The sequence below is a fragment of the Salmo salar genome, chromosome ssa28, assembly GCF_905237065.1.
Source record: "Salmo salar chromosome ssa28, Ssal_v3.1, whole genome shotgun sequence".
Classification (NCBI taxonomy): domain Eukaryota; kingdom Metazoa; phylum Chordata; class Actinopteri; order Salmoniformes; family Salmonidae; genus Salmo; species Salmo salar.
The window spans coordinates 19,020,189-19,031,184 of record NC_059469.1 but is presented as its reverse complement, the minus strand read 5'-3'; positions in this window follow the sequence as shown (position 1 = coordinate 19,031,184).

The window sequence follows — 10,996 nt, the reverse complement described above, 5'->3', positions numbered from 1 at the left end:
GGAATGATGCTTCCCATGTGAGTCTGTCAGGACCTTGGGTTGTGTCTTGTGGCTTCTGTCGTTGTGCTAACATGCACTCAATGAACATAAACACTGTCCGAAGAGCAGGTTGTTTAGAGGTGTTGTGAAATACAGCTCTCTGAATTACTGCTCTGTAGAATCTGATCTATGAAAATGTTTATTCACTCATGGGGGGGGGGTGGTCATAGGTTGGTCATCACTCATATCTGGTGACGTGTCTACAATGGAGCTTTCTCCATAACGGCTGTCTTCATGCTTTGTGCTCCAACTTCTCTCTATGACAAATGAACTAGTTTCATCAGTTGGTTCCCTTATAGCAGTGGAGTGGAGGCATTGGATACAATATCTCACCTTTTCGTACAAAAAGTCCTTAACTCCCCCAGAACCTTTTTTAGATCAAGAATAATCAGCTGCATGTACAGCCATAAAAATAATGAACAAGTTGGAAAAACTGTTAGCTCTGCCATAGACATTAAGTATGAACAAGTTCCACCATTGCCCAGCTGTGAAGTAGGTTTCAATTGATGAACGTGTCACACTGCGTCCAGACCAGCACCACAACCCCAGAGAAACTGCTCACTGTCTGGTATGCTTTCTTTACCTCTGTGTTTAGTTGTGTCATGCCTGCCAGCAGAGCACCAGCAGCAGCAGCACCAGCCTTGCACATTATCTGAAGTTAGGGAAGAATTCAGTCATATTTTCCATGTACTCAGTGTGTCTGACTCTGAATGTCTGAGTGGTGGTGGAGCGGGAGTGGGATGAGTGGAGAACACAGAGGGAGGGAGAGAGAGATGGAGGGAGAGAGGGCGGTCTCCGGCAATGGCAGCTTCCAGAGAAGGAGAAGAAAACTGGACCAAGACAGAGGAAAAAGACCTTCGCTACAATTTGTGTTCAGGCTGAGTTGAAGACAGAAAACACAATACTTTCCAGAGGTATAGGTTTTTACCAGTATGTGTAATGTCTTCCTAAACACCTGAACATTCTCCATAAAACCTGACAAAAGCTGCTCCCTAGGTTTAGAGGCAACTTAACCAAATATTCAAATGAAATGAGGTTTGTGTCCGAGTGTTGTCTTGATGGCTTATTAAGGATGAAGACCACAGAGGTGTCACGCCCTGACCATAGAGAGCCCTTGGTTCTCTATGGTGTTTAGGTCAGAGCGTGACTAGGGGGGTGTTCTAGTCTTTCCATTTCTATGTTGGTGCTCTTAGTATGGTTCCCAATTAGAGGCAGCTGATGTTAGTTGTCTCTGATTGGGGATCATACTTAAGGGTTCCCTGTTCCCACCTGCTTTGTGGGATATTGTTTTTGTGTGTGTGCATGTTGCACCCCGGCTATCATGGTCGTTGTATGTTTATAGTTTTTTTATGTTTCACTTTAAATAAAAGATGTGGAACTCAACTCACGCTGCGCCTTGGTCCGTCCATTACGACGATCGTGACAAGAGGTTTAAGGTTTGGATTCCTCACTACTTTTCCTATGGCCTGTTGGGGAGGTAGCACTCATTCAAAGGGGAATAGGGTACCTCTTTCTTTATAGGCTATTATTTAAATAACAGCATAAAGTCTTCAAGTTAGTGTTTTTTTCATTTGTTTCCATTTTTATGCATTCATTGGTGGTAAATCTGTGATTCAATTATCTGTCAATGGAGAAAGCTCTCACGAAATGAAGAGCTAAGACATAAGTCATTCCAACGCCCACTAACTACATGGATCCACCACCATGAGGGGAAATTCATGGCAATACGGTTATCCCAAAATACAATAGAAGCCCTACCACTGGTATTTATGAGTCTGTCCAGAGATATACTCCTACAGTATGATACAGTCCTCTTCCAACATTCCATGCCCAGCTTAAGTAGAAAACTACCACCCTGGATGAAAATGACTAGTATGGAGACGACAAGAGTGGTGCTCCACTAGCACCACTCTTGTGGTCCCCAGAAGCCAAACCCATGGGATTCACATGATTACAGTCCATTACGACACCACTGGCAACACAGCCAGCCCCAGGTTAAGTGAGGTGGATTGGATTAGGTGAGGAGCATCCACCCTGTAATAAATGTAATTGAGCTTTTCCCATATGCTGCAGATAGAAGTACCCTCCTGCCAATATTAGACTCTAACTTCGAACAAACTGAAGGTCTAGTACAGCTTGATGGTTTATTTTCACAGAAGCATTGGACACTCCAGGACTACTAAAACACCACATAATTCACCCTGTCACTCTCTCTCTCTCACTCTGAGAGAGATGAAGAGAGAGAAATGAAGAGAGAGAAATACTAATTATAAAAATACTTGAATCAGTTACAGAACCTTTTTAATGTGTATAGTATTGCTTACTAGATGTTGTCCAATGAATTCTGTAACCACTCCCTCTTTAAACCAGGGCTGATTGGAAAAATCTGTTCAAAAAAGGACATTGTATTATAATTTCTTTGTACTCCCTGACGAAGGCCATGCAGCCGAAACGCATCAGAGTTTTAAAACTTTGTTTCCATTGAAACATGCCATACAAATAAAGGCATTTTAATTCATTATATGAAGAGTGCCTTGGTCCTCCTTTCTTTTTGATGAGCAGTTATAGAACCCATTGCCCTTTACGGTTGTGAGGTCTTGGGTCCGCTCATCAACCAAGAATTCACAAAATGGGACAAACACCAAATTGAGACTCTGCATGAAGAATTCTGCAAAAATATCCTCTGTAAAATGTAAAACACCAAATAATGCACGCAGAACAGAATTAGGCCGATACCCGCTTTTGATAAAAATCCAGAAAAGAGCTGTACAGAGAGATGAACCTGGAGAAGAGTCCCCTAAGGAAGCTGGTCCTGGGGCTCTGTTCACAAACACAAACAGACCCCACAGAGCCCCAGGATCATGAGACCCAACCAAATCATGAAAAAACAAAAAGATAACTACTTGACACATTGGAAAGAATTAACAAAAAAACTGAGCAAACTAGAATGCTATTTGGCCCTAAACAGAGAGTACACAGTGGCAGAATACCTGACCACTGTGACTGACCCAAACTTAAGGAAAGCTTTGACTATGTACAGAGCATAGCCTTGCTATTGAGAAAGGCCACTGTAGGCAGACCTGGCTCTCAAGAGAAGACAGGCTATGTGCACACTGCCCACAAAATGAGGTGGAACTGAGCTGCACTTCCTAACCTCCTGCCAAATGTATGACCATATTAGAGACACATATTTCTCTCAGATTACACAGATCCACAAAGAAAACAAACCCAATTTTGATAAACTCCCATATCTATTGGGTGAAATACCACAGTGTGCCATCACAGAAGCAAGATTTGTGACCTGTTGCCACAAGAAAAGGGCAACCAGTGAAGAACAAACACCATTGTAAATACAACCCATATTTATGTTTATTTATTTTCCCTTCTGTACTTGAAATATTTCCACGTAATTTGACATTTGAAATCTCTTTATCGTTTTGGAACTTTTGAGAGTGTTAATTTCTATCATTTATTTCACTTGTGTTTATTATCTACTTCACTTGTCTTTCCCATGGCAATAAAGCCCTTAAATTGAATTGGATTGAATTGAGAAAAGGAGAGAGAGAGAGAGAGAGAGAGAGAGAGAGAGAGAGAGAGAGAGGGAGGGAGAGGAAAAAAAAGACTGGACTCGGGGCAGAAATGAGCTACAGATGTCTGGCTGGCTTGAAAGTGCAGGACAGCACTGCTCGAGGTCTCTTCGGGTTTCCTTATTACATTCCATGACTCATTTTAACATGATATAGGCCTGAATAAATCTACCACACACCCTACAAGGCTGATAAGTTATAGGAAGATATGAGTTGAAAGCGAAGAAGAAGGCCTGTGCCTACTTGTGGTAGATGGACATTTCAGAGTTATTGGTGCAAACTTTAGGAAAGAGTGACTTTCGTCAGAGCCTACATATCAGTGCACCAAGAACACTTTGATGCACTTCTCTACTCATTCTTACTCCTGAGGGTGTTGTATTAATCATCTATGTTTACACAGAACATATCTGCTTGTAGGGTGGCTTGGAAAAATAACTGCAGAGACTATGGAATATGTCGGTTTGTGGCAAGTTGCACAGTAGCTAAAGAAAAAGTTGGAGTGTTATCAGGATAACACTGCTTAATGTTTTTACGCTTGTATCGCTTCTGACTTCAGAAAGAATACAGATCTGAGCTACTTCAGATCCATTATGGCAACAATATGTTTTATTTTACATAATAACAGACATTAACATTTAAAAGTAAACATTTCAGGCAATCATATCCCAAATACAATTCGCCCATTCCGAACCTACAATTTGTCTGGAATGGTTGGGATCACAAAAGATGACTGCCTTAATTTTAGAGGACATAACATGTCTGCCTGGAGCCAGGTTTACCCAAAACTTGAGCTCCAAAAATCCTAAATCGTAATGAGCTGGCCATTACATAGTAATCATTATGCATTATGAATCATTTCTTAGTCAACTGATAGATCTGGGGACTGTTCCGTGCCTCTAGCTATAGATTAACCTCTCAGGGTTCTAAATACAACTTTGTCTTCACAATGATTGATAGTATCAACCAGATTTTGGCATCACAAGCATTTGGAGCAAATCTCGCATAAGCTCCATCCGTTTCAAGTAGAAACACGTGGACAAAGCCAGATGCTGTGTTGCTGCTTGCTACAGTATATAGCTCAGAAGCTTGGAGAGGAATGCTCTGTTTTCTGCCTTTCATATTACCTTTAAAACTATGCCTGCTACAGTGCTCCAAAGTCTAATAGGCTTTAGGCTTTAGTTCAGATATTAGGTTCATATTACATTATTAAAAGTCTTCGAAGGTGCTTTCTTGAGAACACAATTTTATTACATTCAGGTCCTGGCTGACTTTCTGTTGTGTTATGTCAAGAGTGAGATGTGTTTTGACAATAGTGTCTTGGCCACCATTCTCAACCTAGCCTATTCACGGTAAGGGATGAGTATTGGGTTACATTGTGGAAAACAGTAAGTCATGTCAGAGTAGACTGTAGCAGTTGCCACTGTGGCATAACGCCTTCTCTCTCTCACACAGTTACTCTTCGGGTTATGACTTCTATGGGCCAATGAAAACATTGGATTTTCCTCTTTCTTCTTAGAGTTGTAAGGATTCTGGGCATCTAATTCAAACGAGGGGGTTTCCTGTTCCTCCTTTCATTAAGATGTGGAGGCTATACGTCTCCATTGTTGATAACATTACTGTGAGACAGTCATAAAGACGTCCTTCTCCCAAATCTTATTGTCAGACTTTTATTTGAATATAATTCAAAAGTAAGGTTATCTCGTTTCTCCTTTTAAAGATGTGAAGGCCTCCTCCTACCAAATACTGTAGACTTTTATCTAAAATCCTTCTGGCAGTTTGTGAGGCAGTTATTTTAGCAGTACTTTTCAGAAAAAGGTTGTCCCTGGACACCATACAGACTGCTGAAACGCCACACTCTCATCCAGTCTGTTTCCATACTGACCACCGGCCTGAACCTTGACACTGTGACCGCAGAAATACAGATGACTATCAATTCAGTTCAACAAAACCACCAAAACCACAAGTTCTGCTTATAACTCCGTCCTGCAGGCTTCCTCCTCGTCTCACTGGAACGGCAGTGTCTTAGCGTCTTAAACGACTATGAATGTTACAGAATCAACTAAAACAGCAGGGATAGACCATCACAAACTCATCATGCATTTGAGTTGTCGTTCCATTTACTGTAGTATAGCTTTGATGTCCAACGCACTTAAATAAAACATTGACATTCTGATTAAGTGTTTTAAACTCACTGTTCTCACTCCATGAACTTCCGTTCCAACTGAAAGCAAGACCTTTCCCATTGCTCTGGTCCTAAAATTATAAACTTAGTGAGTGATATAAACTAACAACAGCTGCTTGATATCACTGTTTAACATTTCTCCTCAAATTGAATTTGTTAGTTGAGCCAGACATTGGGTAGTTTGAACAAGCCTGATTTCTACTCAAAGATAGCGACAATGGGACTGCAATAACCAGATATCCCTATTTTGACAGGACACATTCATGATTACAGAGGACTGAAGGGCAGACGCAAACACTGTGGGACGGCTGGAAAGAAAGAGGGCAAGATTGTGTGTCTGCATTTTTAATTGTAGTTAAAAATACACACAGACACACACACACACACACACACACACACACACACACACACACACACACACACACACACACACACACACACACACACACACACACACACACACTATCATTATCCCTAGCATTCTCTCTCTTATCAAAGGAGATTCAGGAAGTGAGTTTGCTTATGTTGTGGCTTGAACCTTCTGCCTCAGGGCACCATGAACCATCTTCATGGGTTATTATGTGTCCTTTGTAAACAATGGTTTTATACAGTAGGCCTGTTGCAGTGAATTGTGAAGCACATTAGAAATTAAATTATAAATGTGTAATAGACTGCTTATGAAGAGTATTCACAATATTATCAGGACATTGTACAATACAAGTACTTTCTTAACCACAGAGCCACAATGACAGTCAGCACAATTGATCTTAAATAGGTGACATAAGATTTGATTTAATAGGTGATAGAATTCAAGTAATAGTACAGCTCAACATATAGTACCAGTCAAAAGTTTGGACACACCTACTCATTCAAGAGTTTTTCTTTATTTTTACAATGTTCTACATTGTAGAATAATAGTGAAGACATAAAAACTATGAAATAACACATATGGAAACATGTCATAAGCAAAAAAGTGTTAAACAAATGAAAATATATTTGAGATTTGAGATTCATCAAAGTAGCCATCCTTTGCCTTGATGACAGCTTTGCACACTCTTGGCATTCTCTTAACCAGCTTCATGAGGTAGTCACCTGGAACGCATTTCAATTAACAGGTGTGCCTTGTTAAAAGTTAATTTGTGGATTTTTTTTCCTTCTTAATGGGTTTGAGCCAATCAGTTGTGTTGTGACAAGGTAGGAGTGGTATACAGAATATAGCCCTATTTGGTAAAAGACAAAGAACAGCTCAAATAAGCAAAGAGAAACGACAGTCCATCATTACTTTATGATATGAAGGTCAGTCAATACGGAACATTTCAAGAACTTTTAAAGTTTCCTCAAGTGCAGTCGCAAAAACCATCAAGCGCTATGATGAAACTGTCTCTCATGAGGACCGCCACAGGAAAGGAAGACCCAGAGTTACCTCTGCTGCAGAGGATACGTTCATTAGAGTTAACTGCACCTCAGATAGCAGCCCAAATAAATGCTTCAAAGAGTTCAAGTACAAGACACATCGCAACATCAACTGTTAGAGAAGGCTGTGTGAATCAGGCCTTCATGGTCGAATTGCTGCAAAGAAACCACTACTAAAGGATACAAATAATAATAAGAAGAGACTTGCTTGGGCCAAGAAACATGAGCAATGGACATTAGACCAGTGGAAATATGTCCTTTGGGCTGATGAGTCCAAATTTGAGATTTTTGGTTCCAACCGCCATGTCTTTGTGAGAGGCAGAGTAGGTGAACGGATGATCTCCACATGTGTGGTTCCCACCATGAAGCATGGAGGAGGAGGTGTGATGTGTGGGGGTGCTTTGCTGGTGACACTGTCTGTGATTTATTTACAATTCAAGGCACACTTAACCAGCATGGCTACCACAGTATTCTGCAGAGATACACCATCCCATCTGGTTTGCGCTTAGTGGAACTATCATTTGTTTTTCAACAGGACAATGACCCAACACACTTCGACTGTGTAAGGGCTATTTGATAAAGAAGGACAGTGATGGAGTGCTGCATCAGATGACCTGGCCTCCACAATCACCAGACCTCAACCCAATTGAGATGGTTTGGAATGAGTCGGACCGCAGAGTGAAGGAAAAGCAGCCAACAAGTGCTCAGCATATGTGGGAATTCCTAAACGACTGTTGGAAAAGCATTCCTCATGAAGATAGTTGAGAGAATGCCAAGAGTGTGCAAAGCTGTTGTCACGGCCTTCGTAAGGATTGGACCAAAATGCAGCGGGAATGTGTATGCTCATTTTCTTCTTTATTTAAATAAATGAACACTGAACTAAAAGAACGACGAAAACAGTCCTGTCAGGCACACAGCTAAACAAGAAACAACTACCCACAAAACCCATAGAAAAACACCCCTACTAAATAGGACCTTCAATTAGAGGCAACGAGGAACAGCTGCCTCCAATTGAAGGTCAAAACAATAAACCAAACATAGAAATAGAATAACTAGAAAATAGAACATAGAAATACAAAACATAGAACCCTACCCAAAAACCTTGACAACACAAAACAAACACACCCCTGCCACATCCTGACCAAACTACAATAACAAATAGCCCCTTATACTGGTCAGGACGTGACAGCTGTCATCAAGGCAAAGGTTGGCTACTTCGAAGAATAAATATTTGTATTTGTTTAACACTTTCTTGGTTACTACATAATTCCATATGTGTTATTTCATAGTTTTGATGTCTTCACTATTATTCTACAATGTAGAAAATAGTAAAACTAATGAAAAACCCTTGAATGGGTAGGTGTGTCCAAACGTTTGACTGGTACTATATGTTCAGAAGTGTTAATGGAATTGAGAATTAGGTTATTGACAGATGCCTGTCTCCTAATCAATTGTTTGAACAGACAGTCCTTCTCCTCAACTTTCATTTGGCTTTTAACATAACAGACAGTAGAGAAAAACTGTTTAGAGCTACAAAATGGTACCTGCAGAAGGCCGTAAACATGGGCCTGCATATGGAAATAATGGGCAAACCACCCGTAGACACCAGCAGGTGCAGGAATGACAGAAAAAACACAAAGTACTGTAACTGTATGGATACATGTTGAATAATTTCTGAAATATAATTTATATTTTCTGCAAGCCTTAACCTGTGTCCAGGATACCAGCTCATAGAGTCTATCTTTTGTTTTACAAGAGTAGCTCAATAAAGTTTTAATAATAATGCTGCAAAACATTTCATTTTTCCCTCTGATATTATGTTTTTTAATTGTAATAAGAAAGTCAGACATGTTTCTAGGTTGAATGCCCTTAGTGACATACAGCAGAAAAAAAACTAATGGGAGAAGGAATGAGGTCAGATGTGGCCACGTTTATAGAAGTTGCAACGTGTCCTCTCACTGAGAGTGCAATGAGAGGGCTTTGTAATACTGCCACATTTTCTTCTCTTCTTCTTCTCTAGCATCATCGTACACATGGGAGGGGCAACCCAGATTTGGATAAGCTGCATTATGCATGTCATGCAATTACAGTGCATTCAATGCCAGCAGTGATTGTTGTGCTGGATTGTATGCCATTCAACTGTCTTTGTCAAATTTGTGTCAACCATACGCTGCATGTGAGAATAACCTGAGAATAAAAACAGAATGTTGGATGCACATTGTAGGAATTTAATTTGAATATAAGTTTTCTTTAATACTAAAAACTTGAATGAGAGTGTATACAAGTAATCTATTCATTTCTAAATCATCTCAACAACGTTATAAACTCATAGCACATATCGTTCAAAATATCAGTATCTCAAGCTTCCCCCAGGGCATTTATATAAGTAATCTATAACTAGGCCACTCACATGTCATAAAGTCTATGTCTAATCTCATCCTAATAACATACGATTCAATAATGTTAACATCAGTGCTATCAATCAATAAAATGGCATGAGGCCCCTGACCCATGAGAGATGAAGGGTTCCCTAGCCAGCCTTGCATAAACAATTAACATCTATGTTTGTAAAAGTCTGTGCATATAAGTCAATCAACGCTTAAAGTAACTGTCCAGAGAAAATCTCACATTTAAAAGTTAATATATAATAACTCATACCCAAATAATGTCATATACTCATATTTGTGGCCAATGCACAAATTGGAGGAAATAAACAAACACTTCAAAAACCCCACCTCATACGTGTATCTCAAACAGATTTTTTTGGTTGAAAAAATGCTTGCTATTTCCTCATAGAGGATGATGTCATCCTCCTGAGGAGGATGAGCTGGCCAATCAGCCTTCTATTTGCATGAATATTTTTGTATGACTTGTATACACCCACACCATTCCAACACAGAAAAGCTTATTTTAACATACTATTTTAGAAGTTAAACTATTTAACTCAAATTGTAATTAATTGTAGGTCCTATTTCATAGAAATCTGGAAACATTGATGACTTTCTGTGCAATCAGATAATTATTCTTATCTTGCATTTCATGACACAGTCCTGAAAAACATCCCCATCCAACAACATCTCAAGATTCGCAACACAAACCCAGCTGTTATACCACATAAAATAAAAGTCCTAAGGCTACAACACAATTGAAACAATAAAACACTTAATTGCATTTATCAGATATACAGTGTTGGGGAGTAGTGAACTATATGTAGTTCAACTAGTAATTTAACTACATTTTGTAGTAGCTTGGTGGTAGTTGAACTAAATTCAAATCTAGGTAAGGTTTTCAGTAGTTAGTTAATTTTTTATATATGTAGCAGTGTAGATAACAACTGGAACTACACACTACTTTTTTTGTAAAATAAAATATGGGTGAATAAGGCAATAATGTCCTTTCATTTTCAACATCAGACCTGCCTAATTCTCACTTGAAACAACCTTTTTTGTGTCTACTAGGCTAAATTACACATTCTGTTAACATCTGACTCCAGAGTGATCTGTTCTTGCAATTGGTAGTCTATGACATTTCAGATGTAGATATGATAATATATCACAAAGTAGTTTAGATGTAGTGAACTACTTTTCCAAACTAACTTTAGTTAAGTAAACTATATTTTATCCATTAAGGTTAGCTTAAGTTTAGCTGAACTTCTTCCAGTGTAAAGTAATTGTTAGCTTGGTAAAGTATATTTGCAGAGTAACTTCCCCAACACTGCAGATATACAGCAGGGAATGTCGCCTTCTGTTTTGGCTAAGAGAAAACATATTCCAAA